General features: G+C 45.4%; 1 pseudogene; it reads right to left on the reverse strand.

Annotated features, from left to right (window-relative positions):
• Nucleotides 1-16,109: 16,109 nt before the first annotated feature.
• The window catches only part of LOC127237068 (ubiquitin domain-containing protein 2-like), a 51,526-nt pseudogene continuing 43,140 nt past the window's right edge, over nt 16,110-24,495 (reverse strand).

The following is a 24,495-nucleotide window of genomic DNA, read 5'->3' on the forward strand; positions in this document are numbered from 1 at the left end:
AATGTGATGTGACCAGCTGTTTAAAGCTTCAGCTGCCTTTGCTTCCCCTCGGCGATAGACTTCTAACCTGGAAGGAATTGTGGGCTGCAAGTAATCCTTTCTCCCCTAAGCTGCTTATTGTCAAGCCATTTTATCACAGCAGAAGAAATGAGACTAGGATGCAGAGATCCTAGGGGCTGTTTGTGAATGAGAGACATTCACAAACCAGCACAAAGCAAACCCAATATTTTCAAGGCCCAACATTGTTGTTATTATTATTATCACCTTTGACACTCACTCAGAACAGCCCGCTATTCTTTAATATTCTATTGAAGGAGATGGCAGTGAATGTCCTCATCTGTGACACCCACAGATCAGTGTCCCACCACAGAGTGTCAGCTGAAGAACCGGAAGCGGCCACCTTGTCTTCCTTGTGCCAGATATTAAGATCAGACCTCTTCCCAGTTGTCAGAGCCTGACCCTGTGGCAGACTCACTGGGGGCTCTTTTGATGGACACAGGTATATAATTACCCTAAGGTCTACTCCCCCCACAGAGCAAGGATAGCAAGGATTCGCAAATAGGCAAATCCAAGTCTAGGCTCTAAATGGCAGGTGTGATTAGCCTAGATAACCCCCAATCATTCTACGAAACAGAATTTAGAGACATTTAACTATAATTAATGAGATATTCTCATTGGGTAATATTCCTTAAATGTCAACCCAGGGATGGAGGGGTGGAGGGGTGGAGGGGTAGAGGTGTGCAGGGGTTGAGGTTGGGGGTTGCTTTCATTTCTCTTTGGGAATAAATGTGTTCACAAGAAGCTTTTAACTACATTTTGAAGCTTCAGCGATGCACTGAGTTAACTGGGAGTGGGATTGGGATCTGAGACCTTCCCAGGTGGGAGGTACATTCTGAACTACTATGGCACGACCACCTGGGACTTTTCAGTCCAACATGGAAATGACAATCTATTCTCAGTTCAGAAGTCAAGGAACTTGATGAGAGCTGTAGCTTCAGACAACTGAGGAAGACATCAGGCTTCATTCTCTGCAATGGTGAAAGAAAAGCATTGGAGGGCCTTGCAAAAGATTTTGTTGCTGCTGCTGCTGCAAGCATGCTTTCAGAACACACACACACACACACACACACACACACACACACACACACACACTCACTCACCCAAATGTCTGCTGAGTGAAGGATGATTGAAGCTGAACCCTCTAGGTACAAACATACTTGGCAAAGGCTTTGTGACATTGGCAGGGCAGAGGCTCCGGGTATTCACTTAGGAGTCACTTAGACCTGGGTCTGCCAAGGATAGGAAGCTGCCTCAGGCTCAGGCGCCAAACCTGAGTGAGTGTACCTGTGTAGCATCTCTCAAGCTTATCTGGAGTCTCTCTCACAGCTTGCAAGGTTTTTTGGTGTGTGTGTGTGTGTGTGTGTGTGTGTGTGTGTGTGTGTGTGTGTTAGTGCAGATACCTATGGAGGCCAGAAGTGACAAATTTCCCTGGAACTAGAGTTGTAGGTGTTTGTGAGTGTAGGGGAACTGAACTCAGGTCTTCAACAAAACCAGTTAGTGCTCCTAACCACTGAGCCATCTCCCCAGACCCTAAAGCTTCTATTTTTGAAAACATATTATATTCCACCCAGGGATTAACCAGTATCCAGACAGTACAATCCTTCCAATATTCCTCTTCCTCAATACTACTCCTGTTCACCTCATCCGGGCTGGAAAATAGCTTTCGTGTTAGCTTGAAATCTCTTACCTGACTTGTTTATGCCACAGCTTGTATGTTGTATAAGCCGTGAGGGTTCTAATAAAAGATACCTACAAAAAAAAAATCTTTTGTTTAGAGGCTTGAGGCATAGCACATGTTAGGCCCTTGCCTAACTTGTATGAGTCCCATGGGTTCAATCCCCAGCACTCCAGGAAGGAAATTACTTTTAAAGTTTTTGTAGTATATTGATTTTTATCTCATTTTATGAGTAGGAGTGTTTTGTCTGGATGTGTATCTGTCTATGCACTATGGGAGTGCAGTGGCCACAGAGGCCAGAAGAGGGCATTGGAGCCCCTGAAGCTGGAGTTGTGAACCTTCAAGTGCATTCTGGAACCTGAACCCAGGTCCTCTGCAAGAGCAACAAATGCTCTTAGTGGCTATCTCTATAGGTCCAGGAAATGACTTTTAATTGACAAATGCTATTGTATATATTTATGGGCTATGGTGTGATCTTATATGTAGCTACAATGTGCAGTGATGAAGTCTGGGTAATTCCCATATCCATCACATCAGAAGCAAATGCATATTGACAAACTGCGAGAATATTTGTAAAGAAATAGATTGTGTTGAAATGTACAAGCCTAGAGATTGCAAAGGACACAATGGGTGGAATCGATCTGCATTACAGACTGAGGGCCAAAAGAACATGGGGGAGGAGAGAACAGCAGAGAGGCAGCAGATGAGAGGGGTGTTAGGGTTCTGGTGTGGTTCCCATGAGCGTCCAGAGGCTGAATGTGAAGTAAAATGGGTTAAGGGATGCAAGGAAGAACAAAGGCAGAAATTAATCCTACTCAGAACCACGCTGTGCAAGGAGGGTACAGATGAGGGACCAAAACTGACCGAGGAGGATGTAGGTGAGAGCGGAAGCTGCAGATTGGCAGTTGCAGAAATTCCCAAGCGGGGCAGAGCTGACTTGGCATGGTAGAATGGCAGCCAAGCAGGACAAACAGCTACAGATCTTCAAGAGCGTAGAGGGCCTAGAGGAGGGTCTGCGAGACAGTGATGCAGCTGTAGTCACCAGATGCAGGCAGGACCTGGGAGGAGAAGTCATGAAGCAGGCTGTGTGTGGGGTGGCGGTTCTGACCTTGGCAGCCTAAAGCCTGTGATGAAAATGAGAGAGGCGGCACAGATTACCCAGGCCTCAGACGTGCGGAAGTGATAGGACAGTGGCCCAGCTCACCAGGACAGGGAAGTTGGGCAACAGGGAAGGGTGGGGAGTATGAGGTCTCAGGGCTACTTAGACTCAGTGGGTGATGTCCTGGAGGCCTCGGTACGTGACTTGGAGAAGAGGAAAAGCCAGGGTGTGCCTGGGGGGGGGGGTAGGAGGCTAGTGGGAAGCAGTCATGCCGTGGGTGCGGTCAGTGGAGGGCTGAGAGGCAGCCAGCCATTTGATCCCAGACAATGGGGTGCTCCACTCAGCAGTGTGAAGATGGAAAAGGGGTTTGTAGGTTCTCTGACCCTCGGCTGTGAGCTTGAAATGTTTCGTTTCACTTTGATTTTTGCGATGAGACATCTTCACAGCACTGGAGGCGGCATTGCTTTCTCGCATGCATGAAAGAGCCCAAAATGGGCAGACTCACGTGCTTGGGTTAAAATCCCAGCGCTGTACAGGAAATGTCAGCTGTCCGCACCGTGGGAATATTACTCAGCTTTAAATAGTACACGTGCTGTAACACTGAGGAAACTTGATGTTGTCCTCAAGAGTGAAATTGTAAGGGGATGGGTGCTATCTGATGCTACTTCCGAGAAACCCTGGGACAGTGTGGAACACAGGCTCAGGAAGTGGAGTGGTACTTGCTGGAGCTGAGGGAAGGCAAAGGAAGAGCTGTTGTTCAATGGGGACAGAGGATGCCCTGCACTGTGTATTTAAAGCTTACCACAGCAAGTTTTCAATGTTTGTTTCTTCACCTGTGAAGGAATGCGGCCTGGATCATCTGTTCATAGAGACATTCTAAGGACCGAACACCACAAATCTTCCAGCATCCCACCTGGCCACGCACTGCTCATAATTTACTTAAATACCCTAAACTGAGTTCTAATGTCATTACTACTTGGGTGATTTCCTCCTAAGGACCTAGCCCTACTGAGCTTCTCTGGGCATGTCTTGTCTTAGGGAAGCTCATAAGCTAAAGTGGCTCCCTGTTGCAGCCCTGAATTCTGCCCATAAGGTCTGTGATGCACTCCCAGCATTCCCCTGAGCTCCTTCTGGTCAAAAGAAGCCTCTTGACTGAACACATGAAATAGGAACACATTGGTGACAACTGGTGGGAACCCTGGATTCTCAGAATTGCAGGCATTGGAAGCAGAAACGTCCTCTGCAACACAAGCAATGGGTGTCTAGGTGGGGCTCCACATGGGGGGAAGGTGGGGGTGGGAACTGAAGTCCTCAGGAGAGAGATTGTAAATATCTAGCCTAAAGCAAAGCTGGAGCATGCCCTGTTGTGGTTACAGAGGCCATTGTGGTGACAGAGGCAGGGTGGACATGTGTGACAAGACAATTACAGTATGCTCAGAGTGCCTAGAGCGTGAAGACCCAGGCTGTAGAAGAATATGCAGGCCACACAGAGAAGAGAATACTTGCTTTCCTTTAAAAAAGATTTGTTTGATTTTTAATCGTGTGTGTGTGTGTGTGTGTGTGTGTGTGTGTGTGTGTGTGTGTGTGTGCCTGAGAAGGCCAGAGGCATAGAATCCCCTGGAGTTGGAGTTACAGGTGGTGAGGGCTGGGAGTAGAACTCTAGTCCTCTGAAAGAGTAAATGCACACTCTTAACTAACTGTGTCATTTCTCCAGACCCCAAAGACACTTTCTTAACTGCCTCCTTGGCTGAGAGTTTTTTTTTTTTTTTTTTTTTTTTTGTTCCTCAATGAGAAGAGTGTAGGAGTATGTGTCAAAATACCTTTCAAAAACACATACAGTGTTTTGCACAAACTCATGGTTAACGGGAAGTGAGCAGGTCAGACTTATTTCAGAGCCTGGGCTCAAAGGCCACCCGTATTTCCTCTGTTACCTTCAGAAATCCTCGGGGGTAAGAACGGACTGATTATTTTTACAGAGAGATACCTGGACAGGGGGGACCTTTTCTGACTAGGTCAGTTTAGTCCTAGTGCCCTGAGTTTGCAGGTAAGCAACAAGCCTCACACAATGTTGTTTGGGTGTGCTGTATGTGCAACAATAGTACACCACACCCAGGAAGATAATATGCCAAAATATTAAAATATCCTTCTCAAGCCACCATGTCACGTAGAACACGCATGCCTGGCACGAGCCAGTCTCATTAAAGATGCCTGGGCATTTCACAGGGTCAGCTCGGGTGACCTGACATTTGCATGTTGCTCTCAGCTTTCTTGGGCTGTGCTCTCTCAGGGTGTCCTGTGGTCCTTTGTCTGGGTGACAACACCATGCCTGGGACTGAGTGAAGGGCTTTGGCATCAGGCAGAACCCATCTCATCTCTAGATGATGTGAAATCTCTTCTCTCGTCCCTGGAATGACTGTGAAGCCCAGGTCCTCTCTCTGTGTCTCACAGAGAGAATCCGGACAAGGTTTCCTTGGTGTGCCCTTTAAAGGTAAGCTGTTTTCTTTTAACTTTCCCCCTGCCATTTCCTCCCCCCACCCCACCCCCGCCGTTCTAATTGCCTTTTCTTTCCACTCCTTAGAGCCTACTCAGGCCTTTTTGAACCAACCATACGTGGTTGGTTCACCGACTCAATTCCATCTTTCTTTCTGCACACCCTTTCACTTGCTCCCCCTTCTCCTTTCAAAAGGAAGCAGCCAGGGCTCAGTGACTAAGAGCATTGGCTGTAGCAAGGAAGGTGGTGTCTCAAGCCTTTAGTCCCAGCACATGGGAGACAGAGGCAGGCAGATTTCTGTGAGTTCAAGGCCAGCCTGGTCTACAGAGTGAGTTCCGGAACAGCCAGAGTTGTTACACAGGGTTTTAAAACCCTGTCTCAAAAACAAAACAAACCAAAATCAAACAAAGCACTGGCTGTCTCAACACCTACAAGTCACTTCACAACTGTCTTTAAGTCCAGTCCCAAGAGATATGATGTTCTCGTCTGGCCTCGGACACCAGGTATGAACATGGTGCACAGACATTATGCGCAGGCTAAATACTCATACACATAAAATCTATAAATTTAAAAAGAAAATAGACTGGCCCCTTAATGTTATTGCCACATGACTTCAAAATAGATAAAGAGAGCCAGTGCTGATGTCACACTCCCATAAGCCCAGCATTTGGGAGTCAGCAGCAGGGCAACTAAGAGTTTGGCCAGCCTGGGGCTACATAGCAAGACCTTATTTCAAAAAAGTAACAATAACAAAAAGTGACTGAATTGTTAATCTTTCTCCAATGTGCTCCTGGCAGTATGTGGATGTATCTGGTCTATAAGGCAGGCCCGGTCATTTGTTTTGTGTTCCACCCTCTCATGTGATGAGGAGACAGGCACACGTGTTATCTGGACCATGTCTGTTGTTCTCTCTTAAATGCCAGCACCCCCCTTTGCACCCCAAGCCTGCATGCCATTTGTAGTCAGCAGCTCAGCAGGATAGTTCAGTCCCTACGTGCAGCTGGCCAGCTGCCCTGCTACCTCGGCATCCTGAGCAGGGGCATTCTCCCAAGCCGAGGCTGCTAATTAACTCTGACCTCAACTCAATTTCCCCAGCTACGTGTTCAAGCGAAGGAGTTCTAGGACATCTAGGAGCTCTCTGTTTCCTGCAGAGGGAAGATCCATCTCTCTTTCCCCTCTTCAACTTGCAGTTGACTTCCTCTAGGAAGTAGGTGTTCCCTGGAATAAGTCAGACAGAAGTCATAGTAAAAGAAAAAAAAAAAAAAAAGGTGTTTTTTTTTTTTTTCAAGAGAAGTTTGGGCGGGGTGTGTGTGTGGGGGGGGGTTGTTAAAAGAAGCACTGGAAAGCAGGTCGTTTTCCCTGTTCGCCTGTGGGATTTTGTCTATCTCACACTAGCCCCTGCTGCCTGTGGTGTGTTTCTGTGGCTTATAGTGGTCCCTTCAGAGCTGTGACTGAGGCCATGTGGCCTGCAAAGCTTGTATGTACTCTCACCCTCAAAACAAAAGCATGTCGCGTGACGAGGTCAGCCCTGAGACTTAGACTCACAGTATCGTCTGTTGGTCTCAGTGCTCTGTGGGGCAAGGATGAACAAAATGGGATATGACATAAGAATGCTGGCCTGCGGCTTTTCAGGGTGTGTGCCGGCCAGCTGTGGGAGGCCTGCCCTGCAGGGTTGGCCCCTAAGTGCTCTGATTTCCCCCTGACATCTCTGTACACACGGGGCCCCTGTTTTGGGTTTGGCTCATCCCTATATTTTCAAGGCCTTGATGGTGGGAAGAACAAACAAAACGATTCTTGAATGTGACCTAACTGTGTTTAGCAGCCCCTCAAGTATTGTGTGAATGGATGCCAGAGCTGGACTGGCGTGAAGCTAGAGACTGGGGGGCTAAGGGCCACTAGGGCATTGTGTGACTTGAACCTTGGCTGCCCATCCTTAAGAGCTGTGGTCATTAGTGTTTTGTCAACTCCTCACAAGCTAGAGTCATCCCAGAGGAGGGAACCTCAGCTAAGAAAATACTCTCACCTAGCTTATTGGCCTGTGGGGTGAGCAGTCTGGTGGCCACCCATTGGGACTTTTCTCAGTGCACGCATGCTGAGAAATGTTTGTTTAAACAAACTTAGGTCACAGTCTGTTCATTGTTCTGCACCACAGTGGCATCTTTATTTTTAGTTGGGAGCAATGCTGGGAGCATTGGGAGTGCACGGCAGAGCTGTGTTTGAGTCTTGGCCCCTCCTATCCCTGGCTGCCAGTCTTTGAACAAATCACAAGATTTCATTGAGTCTTATCTTTAAAACAGTGCCATGCTGTTTAGCTTCTAAAAATTAGAGGTGATGGATGTAAAACGTAAGGCCTGTGTTAAGTAGTGGGGTCATTGTATTTGCTAATTTACTATTTAAATTTTAGCATGCTTTCTATTCCTGGACTGCAAAGATACTAGATTTTTCTCTTGACTTCGACAAAATGGATTGTGGGCTGATAAAAAAACAAAAACAAAACAAAACAAAACAAAACAAAAAAACCCCAAACTCACCTGATTTATGTTGCTGAACTCTCAGAATAGTTTGTTCCTGTGTTCATTTATATTATTTCCTTTTTAAAATACTGAGAAAAAGGCAGTGGTGGTGCACACCTTTAATCCTAGCACTTGGGAGGCAGAGGCAGGCAGAGCTCAGTGAGTTTGAGGCCAGTCTGATCTACAGAGTGAGTTCCAGAAAAACTAAAGCTGTTACACAGAGAAACCCTGTCTGGAAAAACAAACAAAAATCAAGAAAAAAAAAAAAATTTAGAGAACAAAGCAATTCATTCCTAGTGCCACCACTTTAACCTGTGCTTTTATTGTCTATATAAAAACACACCTCAGAGCAGGGACAACAGCAACAGACTCTCTAATGTGGGTGTGGAGAAGCCCATGAGGTCTCTACCCTGCAGAAAGAACTACAACTAAGGGATGCTGAAAGCAGGGAAACAGTCTTCCACAGGGAAGAGCTCACCAATAGGCAACACCAAGTGGCAGCCCGGCCCTGGAAAAATAAGAGTGGGTTGTATATATGTATTTAGTCTCTCTCTCTCTCTCTCTCTCTCTCTCTCTCTCTCTCTCTCTCTCTCTTTATGTAACAACAATTAATGGAAAAGAGGCCATGAATTTGAAAGAGAACAAAGAGAGGTATTTAGGAGGGGTTGGAAGGAGGATAGGGAAGGGGGAAGTGATGTAATTATAAACTCAAAAAAAAAAAAAAAAGAAGCTTTAAAAGAGACACATATGGGCTTTAATCCCAGCACTTGGGAGGCAGAGGCAGGTGGATCTCTGTGAGTTTGAGGCCAGTCAGATCAACAAAGTGAAACTGTTTTAAAAAAAAAACCCAAAACCTCCCTAAGTTACACATGCTCGTGCATGCACGCGCGCGCACGCACACACATATTTACATACCATAACTACATACATTTTTATATGTAAACATTTTGCTGGTGTGCTAGCATGTGCATTTCTCTTTTCTATAAATGAGCTAGATGTTTTCCGCACCCTTTGGGCTACTGTGTAAATTTCATTGAATAGGAAGCAGCTTTCAGCTCAGAGCTCAGCAGCCAGGGACCCCGCTGATTTCTGAAGATAGTCCTTCTGAGGCAGTGGAGTGGGACCCTCCGTTCACCACTCCTGCTGACCCATATCCTTTCTGCTACTTAATGACCTCTATCAGGTTGAGTAGCTCCAAGGGAATGTCTCCTTGAATTCAGGGATTAGCTGGATCAAGAGGAGAAAGGAAAGCATGACCACAGGTGACTACAGTGGAATCCAGTCACTGGACCTTCATAGTGGTACATCATGGGACAAAACCCTCTGGGGACATACAGAAGCAATAAGTGACAGTGAGAGGCTATGGTGGGACCATGAGAAGCCAGGGAGAGGATTCACCAAGAGCCTCCTATACGGTATTCAAAGACCACCTCTCCAATAATAATAGTAGCTTTCTAGCAAAAGTGTTCCTTTAATAGCCATAAATTCCCCACATTGTCATTTCACTGGGACAGGTGCTGTGTTTGTGCTCCCTTTCCCAGTTGTCTTATTCATGCATTTGCTTCCTAATAATTTGCAGATAAACAGATAGTTCTTGACCTCTGGAAACTTACTGACGTCAGCCCACAGGTATGCAGTGGTGGTGTGTGTAGGGGGACAGACAAACAGCCAATGCTGCACCTGGTGCCAGCCACATGCAGGTGTATTGGAGGGAGCACACTGTGGGAAGGGCATGCTTAGGCAGGGCGAGTCAGTGGGAAACCACCTTCTTACACAGGGATTCCAGGGAAGGAAGCAGGATTACAAAGGTCATGAGACCTCTGATGCCTTGGTAACAGCCAGCCTCAAAGGTAACAGCCAGCCCAGTGCCATGGCAGAAAGGGCCATATAGGTCCCACAGGTGATAGCCAAGGAAGGATCCCCTCACCCTTCTTCCTTCATGGTGGATTAGACCCACTGGGAACTAGAGGATGAGTGAGCTATGGATACTCTGATGCTTGCTAACTGACTGTCCAGTTCCTTGAGGAATAGTATCTGTCTGCACTGTTAGTTGGGAAGAGGGGCTGGAAAGATGGCTCAGTGGTTAAGAGCATTGACTACTGCTCTTCCAGAGGACCCAGGGTTCAATTAATTCCTAGCACCCATATGGCAGCTCACAACTGTTTGTAACTCCAGTTCCATGGGACTCAACACCAATACACATATAATAAAATTTTCTTAACAAAGTTGGGGAAATTGTTTATTCCTTTAATCACAAGTGAAAAAATGCAAAAGCCAGAGATATGCCATGCAAGAGTAGATTGGGGATGGTGGTGGCTGGAGAGATGGCTCAGCCGTTAAGCACACTGACTGTTCTAGCAGAGGACCTAGGTTCAATTCCCAGCATCTACGTGGTGGCTCACTACAGTCTGTAACTTCAGTTCCAGGAGACCTGATGCCCTCTTTGGGCCTCCTTGGGCATCAGACACATAACAGTGCGTAGTCATACATGCAGACAAAATGCCCTTATACACAAAAATAATTAAAAAATTTAATTAAAGCAAACAATCACCCTTTAGGCAGCCCAGGGATACTCGGCCTGGGAAAGAAGAAAGGGTCATTTAATTATGAGACAGAAATAAGCTTTAGGGAAGAAAATTAAAAAGCAACACCCTCAAATAATCCACCAATGCCAATTTTCTAGTTGGGTCCTTTCTCAAGCACTTCTAGGTAAATTTTGGGAGCATAAAGGATGAAGAGGGGCAGCCACTTTTCCTGCCCCCCGGAGCACACCCCACTCACACACACATCTGGGCATCTTATTTAAGCCTGCATCTCATAGCACGCATGCCACTGCTATCTGCGGGAGCTCCTTCAGATGGACTCTTCATCCATTTCCTTCTGATTATAGCACAGCTTCCACACAATGATCTTTGTTCCTTGTTAATTTTCCTCCTTTTACCTCACTGGACCGTGAGCTGGGTGGAGGGGGAGGAGCTAGTGCAGCCCTGTGAACTCGGGGCTGGCACACAGGCGTGATCTATCGTGCTTGCTAACTCAAAGAATAGACAGAATAGCAGAGAACAAGTCAATGGCCAATGAATAGAGTTGACAAGTTCCATTGAAAATGATTGAACATCTCTCATCTGATCTGCTCGGTACCAGAGGTGCTAATGAATTTTGGATTTGAGGGCTTTGAAAAAAGTATTTCTATGACAAGGTATCAAGTGTAATCAGGAAGTTCATGTATGGATTTTTATAAACTACATATATAGGTCCCACAGATAACTTTAAATAATACATTTTAAAGTATTTTATTATGCTTGGTGTGATGGTACACACCTGTAATCTGAGTATTCATGAAGCAGAAGCAGGAAGATCACAGATTTGAGGCCAGCCTGCACTGCCCAGTAAAACCCTGTTTCAAACCTTTTGTGGGGCTGAGGCTATAGCTCAGTAGTAGAGAGCATGACACACATGTGCAAGGCCCAGATTCAAATACTATTACTGGAAAAATGGGGGAGACCTAAACTTTCTTCAAAATGTCACTTTGTGTGTGAAAACTACCCTCAGCCACTGGACTTGTGATGGTAGTTTGTACTCAAAAAGTTTGGGGCAATATTTTGGATTATCCAGTTGGGGTGCCTGGTTTACAGATCTGTCCTGTTTCCAGCTTGCCAGTGCCTTCGCCTGTCAACCTAGCAGGTAGAGTCACTACTCAATCGCTCTCTGCTCACCAAGAGAATATTATCCTTTAGGGGGGCGCCAGGGTAGAAAGCCTGTCCCTTCAAACCCTTGGCTCCCTTTTGTCCCTTTGTGATTATTTCCAACAATGCTGAACTGAAGACTTATTAGACTCAAAGCCATCTGCTTCCAGGTGTGTGCACTGGGTCTTCCTGTCCCCCACTTTGACTATCCCCAAAGTCTTCGTGCACGAAACACCCTTCCCATAGGCCCCTAGAATAGCTGGCACCCTGGTTTCTGGGCTTGCTATAGCTGCATGTTTTGTTATCTATTCATTCAACACACCTTTTCCAGGTACCAGTGACATCATAGGCAATGCCATAGGTACAGGGGGTACAGTGGTGAGCAAATTAGGCCACATTCTTGCCTCTTGGAGCTTGCATTTTAGTGTAGAGAAGTTCACAAACAGGAGTCCAGTTCTATAGGATGCCCTCATATTAGTGAGTGCCATAAAACATGAAATAGGGAAGACAGCTAGAAAGGAATGGAGGAGAAAAGGCTGGGAAGGCCATCCCAGGAAATATTTAACCAGGAACTTGAAGGGATCGAGAAAACTAGCCATGAAGGTTCATGTGATGGAAATAACAGCAGTGAAACTGGGTGACAGGAATGTGCTTGACCTACTCGGAACAGCAAGGATGCTATGGTCCAGAGCGCAGGAACGAAATAACCAGCGCATGAACGAAATAACCCTCTGCTCCAAGTTGCAAGCCCTATGAGGTCAGAGACAAGTGCCTGGTACTTCACTGCTTTACCCAGCTGTGCACAGTTGTTGTGGAGATTAGGAGATGACATCCAGGAAGCTCAAAGAACTTGTCCAAGGTCACACAGCTGATGGCAGGGACAGACAGTGGCCGGTGCAGCTGATTCTGAATTCTTCAATCAGGATTCTGAATCCTGGACAGTCTTAGTATTGGGTGCAGACATGTGGGTGGATGAAGGGGCAAAGATTGGGTGCCAGGTTGAAATTTTCACCCCAGTTCAGTGTATTTGCACGCCAAACGACAACCACCCCATGTTTTTCTCCTTGATTGGGGTCAAGTTTACAAAAATGAGTGCAGAAACCAACTATAGTAACAGGGAAGACTCAGTCAGGAATCTGACCTTGAAAACTGCTGAAGAAAGCACACAGCCCCTGGGAGGGAGCCCCGGACAAAAGGCAGCTGTGCCTGAGGAGGGAACACCCAGAACCTTCCACGGAAAATTGCAACCCAGGCCTGGAAAATGCCTGTCATAATCTGTCTCTCTGAGACAGAGATAAAACAAGCCACTTGATGCTCCCTGTAGGATGAATGCTGGCAGGAGCTTGGGGTCACTGTGAGGACAGCTGTGCCCACCTAAGTCGCCTCCAGATTCCCAGGATGGGTGTGCTTAGGATCCACAGCCTTGACCACTCAGGTCCCCCGAACTGTAGGTAGGAGTCACGGACATGGTAGAACGGAAATTTGGCGCATGGCTCTGTGTGATTTCTAAGATCAGAATCCTGTGTAGAGGACTGGAGGGCTCTGAGGAGGTGATTAACTCGCACCGTGACAGATGCCAAGAGTGTCCTGAGAATTCCTTGGAGGGAACAGGATGGCTTCTCCATCGCTATCTACTTCCCTCTGGAGATTCTCTCAAGATGAAATCAAAGAGAACGAAACAGGAAGTGGCCTTTATCCTGTGATCTCACTTTGGTGCCCAAAGGAAGGCCTCTTCCCCACTGTGATAAGAAAATCTGTCATCTTGAAGATGTGAGTATGCCAGGGATTCTGGAGCTCTGATCAGCAGGGTGCTGACTGCCTGGCCAGGGCCTGGATCATAATCTCATGGAGCTGAAGTGTGACGAACTGACAAGAAGGCCCAAGCCATGAATGAGCCCACCCCCTGTGTGGAAGGAAAATGGTTGAGAGCGAGGGTGCTGGGCCAAGCCCTCACAGTATCACACAGAACTTTCACACCAGGACCACATATCCTTCCTGCCTGTGTATCCGCCTTCCGGATTCTCTGTGAAGATGCTGAAGGGTTCAGCAGGAAAGGATGGAGCCCCGGAGCTCATCAGGCGACATCGGGAGCAAACACCACCCACACAACAAAGCCCATGGTGGGAACTGACAATATCTGCGTGTATCTGGTTGATGCCGAGAAATCCTCTCACTCTGAGCCTCATGAAGTACTGTGTGTGAACTGTGGATTTGAAGCACAGTGGTGTGTGTGTGTGTGTGTGTGTGTGTGTGTGAGAGAGAGAGAGAGAGAGAGAGAGAGAGAGAGAGAGACAGAGAGAGAGAGAGCGCACATGTGCGACTATGTTAAGAAAGCAATCAGGAGGCAACATCTCATTTCCAAATACCTTAGGTTTTTTTTGTTTTTGTTTTTAAGCATTTCTTTTGGCCCTCAGCAGTGGGGAGGATGGGACTGAGAAGGAGCCAGGGTCTGGTTTTGGCTTTAGTTTTCTAGTCTGCGGGCATTCAGAGCCTGTATGGTCCAGTGCAAGAGACAAGTCACCTGTCCCCAAGGAAGTTGCATCCGAATTGAGGAGTTGGGTGGATTTTTTTTTTAAGATGGGCATAAGAGAAATGATGATAGATGTTATTTCCAAGGTGTAAAATATTTGATTCCAAAAAGTTATTCATTTAATAATGAGATTAATTTCAACTACCAAGATGTTTGATAGTCATATAATGTAGGTATTCTCAGAGAAGGAAATAGCATTTTTTGAAACCAGAAAAACAATAACAGACCATTTCATACCTGTTAGCTTATACTATTTAACAACAAAAATGACTGCATGTCAGGAAGGAGTGAAGAAATCAAAATCGTCATTGTTAGTAGTGTGGGTGAAAATGATGTCATCGCTACAGAAACCTGTGCAGCTAATCTGGAACATTGAAAATAGATCTATAGCATGATCTGGCACTTCTATTTTGGGGTAGGATCTCAAAGAGATGTCTATATTCCATGCTTGAAGCAGCAGTATTCAGAATAGCTACAGCCTGGAAGTAACACAGAGCCAGCTGACCGACAAGTAGATAAGGAAAATGTGGTCCATATGCCCTAAGATGGACTGTTGTTCACACTCACAGGAAGGGCATCCCGATGCATGCTACAATGTGATAAACTCTGAGAATATTGTGTTGAGTGAAACAGCAAGTCTGGGAAATGCAGATGCCTTATGATCCCACTTCTGTGAAGTGCTTAGAGTAGTTGGGTTTCTAGAAACAAAAGACAGATGCGTGATTGCAGGGCTTAGAGGTAGGGGGAGTGAGGTGTAGATGAAAGCTTCCATTTACAAGACAAAAAGAGTTCTGTAGATAGATGATAGTGATGTGACTACAGTGTGAGTGGGTTTGTGTGGGGCTGGGGATCAAACCTAGGGCCTCACACAAGAACTAGCTCCCTAACCCTGAAACAGACAGCTGAAAATAATTATAGAGACCAAGGATGCAGCTCTGGGGTAAAATGCTTAATTGGCTTCTGTGGACCCCTGTGTTTTATTCTCAGCAAAGCAGAAGGTGGGGAGAAAAGGAAAGAACTAGCTGATAATTTTTTTAACTGTATTTTATCATAATGACCAAAAAAAAAAAAAAAAAAAAAAAAAGGCAGGATAGAGCTAGTGTGGCAGCTGAGGGCCGTGGAGGACAAGCCAAATCAATAAGAAAAATAAATTCAAGGCATGCCTTCTAGGTCTGGCATGGTGGTACACACCTTTAATCCCAGTACTCAGGAGGCAAAAGCAGGTGAATCTCTTTGAGTTTGAGGCCAGCCTGGTCTACATAGTAAACTCCTGGATAGCCAGGACCAGGAAGAGAAACCCTGCCTCAAAAAATGAAAAAAATTATGCCATATGTGAAAAATAATTAATTTGTTTTGAAAGTGAATGTCAAGGTCATATTTGGTGTCTTGGGACATGGCAAGAAATGTAGCCCTTCAGGCCAGCCCCCAGCACAGTGTGCTGGACAGGGACAGTCTACAAGTACCACCCCACCCGCCGCTCAGTGACTGGTCAATTTGTGCCATGTGTCAAGTCATGTCAGGGGTACCCTGATAACTCCATGTTTAATGATTAGGAGAGCTACAAGATTCCTTTCAAAAAGGTCACAGTGTTTTATATTCCCACCAGCAGAGTGTGGGATAAATCTCTCCCCACAACCTTTCCAACACTGGTTACTGTCAGAATTTCTGAAAACTTAGTCATCCTAGTGGGTGTCAAATGGAATATCATTATGGTTTTGGTTTGCATTTCCCTATTGACTAATACTGTTGAATACATTTGTATCTGTTTATTGACTAATTGCTGCATCTTTAGAGGAATATCTATTGATACTATTAAACTGTGTTTAAATCAATTTTATTTGATGTTAGTTTCACAATTCCTATTCTTGTTTTGTTTTTTGTTTTTTTCTGGTTCTGTGTGTTTTATTATATTTGTTGGTCTCCATCACAGATGGAATTTCTCACTGGTGACTCCTCTTCATAGGGAATTCAGAGCACTGAAAATAAATTTCATGCCATAGAGTAGGAAATGTTAGTAAAAAGAGGCTGAGGATCTGGGAAGCAGGCAAGCCCAGCTCAGTTCACCAGGGTTGGGTTTTGCACAGACTGGCTCATGATAACCTGCACCATATAGTCTTTGGGGATCTTCAGCCCCTCCAGCTTCATTTTATCAGTGAGAGGCCTGCCAGAGAAGTCCCCCCCCCCTTGCTGGCTGCCCAGCTCTAACCCCTCGGTGGCGGTGGTGTGTAAGCGCTTCTTCATGTGGAACACCGTATCTGAGCTGCGCACCACAAGTTTGAGGTCATTGCCTGTGGAGAGCAAACAGAGCTAAGATTCATGTCCAGAAACCGGAGGTGGCTCAGGCATATCCAGAGTCACTCTTTTCCTCTTTCATCTTGATTGGTGGTGCCAAGCAATAGACTGGCAGCCGGTATCGGTTCCCTAGCTCATCATAGCACTCTGCCAGTGCACAGTGTGGTAGTGTTACGTTTGCAGCATCAATAATTGCCTGTGCCCGTTCATGATCATTGCTTTCATTCAAAAGCGTACACAGCAGCCTTCAAGGCATCCCGGATCTCTTTCTGGCCTTCAAAATTTATCCCTCTTGCTGCGCAGTTGTCCATCTGTCATGGGATAAGTCATGGGATAATCGCATTTCCATTTTGGTTTCTCCTTTTTCAAAGGCTGGTTACGACCTAGAACAACTCAGCCCCCGGGGCGCTGCCTTCGGCTCCCTCTCGGCCCCGCCAGGCCTGGCTTGGCCCATCCCGGGTGGATGGCAGCACCCACTCCCTTCTAGCTTCCCAGAGGGCACTGCTGCAGCCAGGCACCATAGCCCCGCCCTCGGCCCCGCCCTTGGCCCCACCCTCGGCCCCTACCACTTCCTATTATATTTTATGTATATTGGTATTTTGCCTGAATGTATGTCTGTGTAATAAAGTAGCATCCCCTGGAACTGGAGTTACAGATGGTTGCGAACTGCCATGTGGGTGCTGGAATTGAACCCAGGTCCTCTGGAAGAGCAGTGCTCTTAACCACTGAGCCACCTCTCTAGCTCCCTTATTACTTCTGAAAAATAGTTCTATGTACATGTCTCACACAAAATATATGAATTTCAGTTATTTTTCCCATTACATGACTTATCTTTATTTTCTTGGGAGTATCTTATGAATCACAAAAATGTTTTATTTTTTGACATCTAACCTATTTTTCGATGCTGTTGTGTTCATGAAATGTTATCTAAGAAAGATTTGCCTAACCCAAGTCCACAAGGACTTTTTTTTTTTTTTTTTTGAAATCGGGTTCCTTTGTGTAGCCTGAATTTAATTTGCAGACAAGATTCACGTTGAATTCACAGAGGTCTGCCTCCCTTTTTATCTCTCTTCCTCCCAAGTGCTAGGATTAAAGGTGTGTGCCACCACCAACCAACAAGACTTATTCCTATTAAAATTTTTTTAAAAAATCTAATGATTTGATGTGTTAGGATATTTTGCCTGCATTTACATATATGCACCATGTGTATGCAATGCCTGGAGAGTCCAGAAGAGGGCATCAGATCCCCTGGAACTGGAGCTACAGACAGCTGTGAGCTGCTATGGGCATATAGGAACTGAACATGGGTCCTCTGCAAGAACAGCCATGTTAACTGCTGAGCCACCTCTCCAGCCCCTGAAGATTTGTTTTGGTTTCCTAAGAGCATTGTAGTTTTGGGCTCTTACATTTAGGTTTGTAGTCTATTCGGATTTAGTCCTCCTATGCAATCCTCATAAGGGGCCAACATTCAGTATCACCTCCTGGGAGAATGTCCATTGAATTGTGCTGGCTGGTGTTCATCTGACACTATTCCTGATATCTTCAGACATTTTCTTCTTTCCTATCTTATCAAACATGTAGTGGACACTCCAGTCTCCAAGTCCTAGGATGGGCCAAGTGCTGTAGCAAATGACCTCTGGCATCTCAGCACCATGTACACTAACAGGTTATTGCATTCCCATCTCAGTGACAGGACCAAGAGGGGAGGAGATGCCCCACAGGGACATTGGAGACTCTAGTAAAAAGGGAAGAGACAGAAAGAAGATACGGATGAGCTTGTGGGAGTTGTTCTGTAGGAATCGGCACACACTCTTCCTGCTGGCTGCCCACTCCTCACATCTGGCTACACAAAAGATGGAGTTAGCACATCACCATCACTATAGCCAGGAAATGGAAATCATCTTACTGCCCATTAGTGAATGGATAGATAAGGAACAATGTATTCTGTGATCTGTGGAATACAGCTTGGCCAAGAAAAGGAAATGGTGTCATGAACAACTGTGTGGATGGCACTAGAGAGTTTTATGTTAAGTAAGTCATGCATAGAAAATGACTAATACAAATCACTAATACAAATAGTAAAAGAAAGAAAGAAAAGAAAAAAAAGACATTGATACCGCAGAAGTTGAGGGTAGAATGTTTGTAACCAGAGGCTGAGAAGAGGAAGGCTAAGGAATGGGAGAAGTAGGTTAGAGGATGCTAAGTTATAATTAGATAGGAACAAGAAGTTCCCATGTACATTGCACATTAGGATAATGTACTATGTGTTTAAAAATATCTAGAGGGGCTGGAGAGAGGGCTCAGTGGTTAAGATACTGGCTTCTTTTGCAGAGGACCGGAGTTCAATTCTAAGCATTCACATTAGGTAGCTCACAACTGCTTAAAACTCTAACTTCCAGGAGATCTGATGCCCTCTTTTGGCCACTGAGGGAATTGCACACACACACACACACACACACACACACACACACACACACATCTAAGCAGTGGTGGTGCACACCTTTAATCCCAGCACTTGGGAGGCAGAGGCAGGTGCATCTCCTGGTTGAGGCCAGCCTGGCCTACAGAGTGAGCTCCAGGACAGTCAGTGCTATTAGAGAACCCCTCCCCCACTTTTTTTTGAGTGAGAAGTTTTATTAGAAAGGGGAGGGAGGGGGAAGGAAAGAGAAGAAAAGAGGTAAAGAGACACAGAGACAAGAGAGGACAGAAGAGAAGAGGGAGACAGGAAAAACCCCATCTGCCCCAGGGGAACAGTGGGAAGAATAAGCAGGAAGAGAGAAGAGCCAGAAAGAGATGAACCTCCCCTTTTAAATAACTTTATTTACTTATCTATTTTACATCACAGCCACAGTTTACCTCCCTCTATCCTTCCCAGTCCCTTCCCCCAACCTCCTTGTCTCTACTTTTCCTTTTTTTTTTTTTTTTTTTTTAAGAATTACTTATTTTATGTGTTTTGTCTGCACATATGTGTGTGTACTACATGCCTGGAGTACCTGAAGAGGCCAGAAGAGGGCGTCAGATTCCCATGAAACTGGAGTTATAGCTGTGAGCCACTATGTGTGTGCTCACAGAGAACCAGGGTTCTCTAACCACTGAGCCACTCTCTAGCCCCATCTCTGCACTTCTGATGGAACCCAAACCCCTTTTTATATTCTGCCATATTGCTCTGGAAGCCGCCTGGAAAACATGACCATCTACTGTCTCAGTTCTAGCTGGTGCCTTTGATTTCCTTACAGGGTCCCTAATGCCAGTTCCCTTTGGAAAGCCTCTGAGCCCCTTGCACCTTACAACTCCACCTCATGGCCTTACACCAAACCAACGCTCACATTAAAGGAATGTGCATTTTTGAAAACCTCCTCTTGCCAAGTTTCCATAAATTTCCATCTCCAATGCCATTTGCAGTTTGCTCCTTCACAGCTGGCTTGGAATAATGTGTCTCCATTTTGAAGCCCAGCTCAAGCCATGCCCAAGCCATGCCCAAGCCATGCCCTGTCCCCACAACATGTACTTCCTTTCCTCCCTACCTCCAAGACTCCCTTTCTACCAATGATATTCAAATAATTCCATAATCCAGACTGGGGTTGTGACTCCCACCCCACCCCACCTCCCCAGCCCATCCTGTCGGGACCTGCACAGGCCATTCGTCACACTGCCACATCGGAAGTTCTTGCATCATTTCTCTATTCATTCCATTTTACTAATTAACACATTTGTCATTTGTCTCTGGCTGGCTGGCCCAGCCCTACTTGTCAGTCTGAATCGGTGAGTTCCATCTTCCATCACAGCCAGGGATAATACTCTTCTGTGTTCCTCTGGGTTCTGGGCATAAGTTAATGAAAGGGACAGGACGATGAGTGAGACCAGTGTTGACTAGGATTCTTTATCAGGCCCCATGTTCAATCACATCTACACAGGGCTTCTCACCGCAACTCTTTAGGAGACTAGACCTCTACTCATTCTTTTTGGAGGAGATTCAAGGAGGTTAAGGAAATTATCCAAAGTCAAACAATGAGTCCTGGAAGCAATGCACAGATCCCTGCCTGAATTTCCCCGTTCCTTTCTACCTCCCATCTCGTGTAAAGATAAATGTTCCCTACACTCATCAGCCATTTCTCTAAATGTATGTGTCAATCCCAAAGACATGCAGGGGTCTCTTGTACTTCAGAGTTTGATTTATATGCGTTCCTGACCACTTTGTTCCATTCATATAAGAGAAAACCAGCAAATTCATTAAATGTGTTTATAGTTTTCCACTTATTTGGGTTTTTCAAGACAAGGTGCTCTGTAGCTTTGGAGCCTGTCCCGGAACTTGCTCTGTAGACCAGGGTGGCCTTGAACTCTCAGGGATCCACCTGTCTCTGTCTCCCAAGTGCTGGGATTAAAGGCATGAGCTACTGCTGCCCAACTCTTTTTCTTTTCTGCTTTTCGAGACAGGGTTTCTCTGTTTTGCTTTGGAAGCTGTCCTGGAACTAGCTCTGTAGATCAGGCTGGCCTCAAACTTACAGAAATCCTCCTGCCTCTGCCTCCCAAGTGCTGGGATTTAAGGCCTGCACCACCAATGCCCGGCTCCAACTCTTTTTTTAATTAAAAAACTTATTTTATGTTATGTGTATGTGTATTTTTGCATGAATGTGTCTGTGTGCCACATTCTTGCATTATCTGTTGAGGCCAGAAGAGGGCGTCAGATCCCATGGGACTGGAGCTGCAGGTGGTTGTGAGCTACCATAAGGGTTCTGGGATCTGAACTCAGGTCATCCAGAAAAGCAGCCAGTGCACTTCACTACCGAGCCATCTCTCCAGCCCCTACAGATTTGTTTTTCCACTGTGAAACTGAACAGTATTTGCATACAGAAGAGGGTGTAGATCTTAAGAACAAAGCTGGGACCCAATTGAAGAATGGGTGACTAAAACCCATTTTGTACATCTCCTTGTTGTTTGCCAGTGTGTAGTGCCCTTGCAATGAGTAAAAGTGATATTTCTGCATATATCTGCATACCAGATGTATATTCTGTATATATCTGTATATTTGTATGCCAGATATGTGGAAAGGGTTTGAGGAACGAACCCACCGAAGTGGGCTTTTGCGTTAGTAACCACATGTACAACCAAGACATGCAGAAAAAGTGTCATTTTTTCCATGGGGCCATTTTTGTCATCTGTCAAGTTTTCTTCCAGACCTTCAGCCCTCAGCTATCATCTAGAGCCAGAGTTCTCGACCTGTGGGTCGTGACCCCTTTGAGGTGGACTGCCCCTTTCACAGGGGTGGCCTAAGACCCTCGGAAAACACGGATATTTACATTATGATTGATAACAGCAGCAAAATTACAGTGATGAAGGAGCAACAAAAACAGTCATATGGTTGGAGGGGTCACCACAACATGAGGGACTGTGTTAAACGTCACGGCGTTAGGGAGGTTGAGGATCGCTGAGCTGGAGGATGGTGGTGGTGTGGGAGAAGAAAGCCCAATGGCCATCCTCTCACTTACCTCCTTTCTTACCTTTGAATTTCCGACTTTGAAGACAATTCTGCCTTCTATTATTTTTTTTAAACTATACAGGAAACATTGAAGCTGCCTTTAAATGTTTTGTCCAGTGCGAGTGGATGCAGGCAGTCTCTTGGTAGTGTGTGTTGGTAGGAAAACAGCAGGAAGTTGGCTGGGGGTGGGTTGTAGATGTGGGGAGGGTATGTATGGAACTTATAAAGTGGCTTTGAGGTGTGGAGCTCCAGGTACCCTGCTTCTAAGGGACAGGTTTTGGCACAGAACATTGACAGCGGTTCAGAGTTGTCAGTAACTAGGAAGAGTCTGGAGCTGATGTAGTGTGAGATACACGTGTAATTTTACATTTTCTTGGCGCCATGCTTTAAGGGAAAAAAAAAAGAGATGAAGCCAATTTGAATGCTATGTTTTCTATCTAACACACTATATTTTGATACATAGTCAATTTAGAAAGGAATGAGATTTGTTGCATTCCTCTTATTTTATGGGTATTTGTTCATCTATCTTTATCTCCTAACCATAAGGATTTCTGATGTCTTATTATAGGCAACACATAGAGGTTAAGAATTCAACTCTGTTTTGGTAATGGCTCTGAGAATCAGGCCCTAAAACAAATTCCCAGGCCTCACAACTCAACTTTTAGAGTGGGGCAGAGCAAGACTTGAACTCCTAATTCTTTTTATTTTATTTTATGTGTATAGGTGTTTTGCCTTTATTTATGCACACCACATGTGTGCAGTACATACAGAGGCCAGAAGGGGGCGTTAGATACCCTGGAACTAGAGTTGTGGATAGCTGTCAGCCACCATGTGGGTGTCATAATCTTCCCTGCTACACTGGTCTTTTGATTCTTCTCTGTTGGGCATGTCTGGTACATGGAAACACTTTTAGAGTGTGGAAATTCTTCTAAGTTTTAATGCTCTTTAGCACCAATATAGCTCTTCCTACATGTAAAACAAGCTCTCAAATAAAGTAAAATGTTGATTATTAGAGATGTTTTCATAAAAGAATCTTTGAAAATAAAGTTAGAAATCAGCTCGCTAACTATTGCCAATTTTGCATATCATAAGAAATTCAGATCTTCTGTTTGGAATAGTTGGGCTAGAGCTCAAACACAGGCTCAGCCCAACTATGTTTATCACCTAAGTAGTTTAAATTATTTATGCATTCGCTCAATAAATGCAGAGAGAAACCCATAGGTACCAGGCATGAAGAGGGAGTACTTCCATCCCTAGCTGTCTTGTGTCCCACGGACACTGTCCAGATGAGTACAGACGAGCAGAAGAGACAATCAGGGTGTGCCCTTGGAGAGTCTGTGTTTCCTCCATTTGACACAGAAATGGCACATGAGCTTCCTGAGGGTTTTTCAGAGGACCCAGAAGGTCGATGTCTTCTGGGCAGGTCCACACTTGGAGCTGTGGAGTGGGATAGGAAGTGCTACCCTAGACCAGGGATGGGTCTCCATGGTAACCCAGGGAAGGGTATCTGCAACTTATGGAGGATACCACAGATTGCCCCCAGGAAACCGTGTCCCCGCATATGGGTTCCCCCTGGTGAACCTCCAGATTTGAAAGGAGGCTTCTGTGATGCCAAAGAGGAGGCCACCACAGGGTAGGAGAGGGACTTCCTGCCACTACCGGGAGAGAAGAGGTTGCCCCACAGCAGGCAGGACAACCTGTTCCTGCTTGGGGTACGCCAGCCCTGCCCAGGCCACAGGGACAAGCACAGAGAACAGGGAGGGGAGAAAAAAATGACAGACTGTGTCACCTCTGTGCTGGTAAGGGAGATGAGGGGGGTTTTAAATTGAATATCCATTTTTATATTTTTGTTATTTTGAGACAGGGCCTCACTGTGTAGCCTTGGCTGACCTCAAACTCACCATGTGACCAGGCTGGATTTGAACTCATGGAGATCTGCTCATGCCCAGGATGTCTTATATTTTCAGAAGGAAGATTTATGGAAAATTTCCATAGAATAACAAGGCTGGGTGTGGGTGGGCATGCTTGCAATCCCAGCACTTAGGAGGTAAAGGCAGGAGGATTTTGAGCTCTAGGTTAGCTTTATCTATATAATAAAACTAGGTCTCAAATATACTATGTACTATACTGTCCTATACTGTATATATATTATACTAGACTAGACTACATTATATTATGCTATGTATTTTACTATACTATATTATACTAATATAAAATAAAACAGAAGGCTGTGACTCCCATCAACCAGCTTTGATAATAACTGATACTGTTTTGTCTATACTTCCTAACTTCACCTAATACAGTTTGAAACCAGTCCCTTATCTCAAACAATTTCAAAAATTCAAAAGTATTTCACTCTTTTGAGTGAATATAGTCAACAGAATATCACCAGCCCTGTCCTAACTTTTGAAGCTTTTCTCTTTAAATGAGAAGCGAAATATGCCCCAGACACCGCATTGGATTTAAAGCCTGTCCATCCCGCCCCTTAATCTGTAGCTCTGCCTCCTTCATGTTACAATTACCACCAGTCAGTGTGTCCTGCTGCTCAGCCATGCCGTTCGGGGTGTGTCCCACCTCTGTCCAGTGAAGCCCTAAATCCCCTGTCATCCCCGAAGACTGGGAATTCTACACCCAGTAAATAATTCCACATTCTTCTCACCACATTCATATTCT

This window comes from Phodopus roborovskii, unplaced genomic scaffold, assembly GCF_943737965.1.
Source record: "Phodopus roborovskii unplaced genomic scaffold, PHOROB, whole genome shotgun sequence".
Classification (NCBI taxonomy): domain Eukaryota; kingdom Metazoa; phylum Chordata; class Mammalia; order Rodentia; family Cricetidae; genus Phodopus; species Phodopus roborovskii.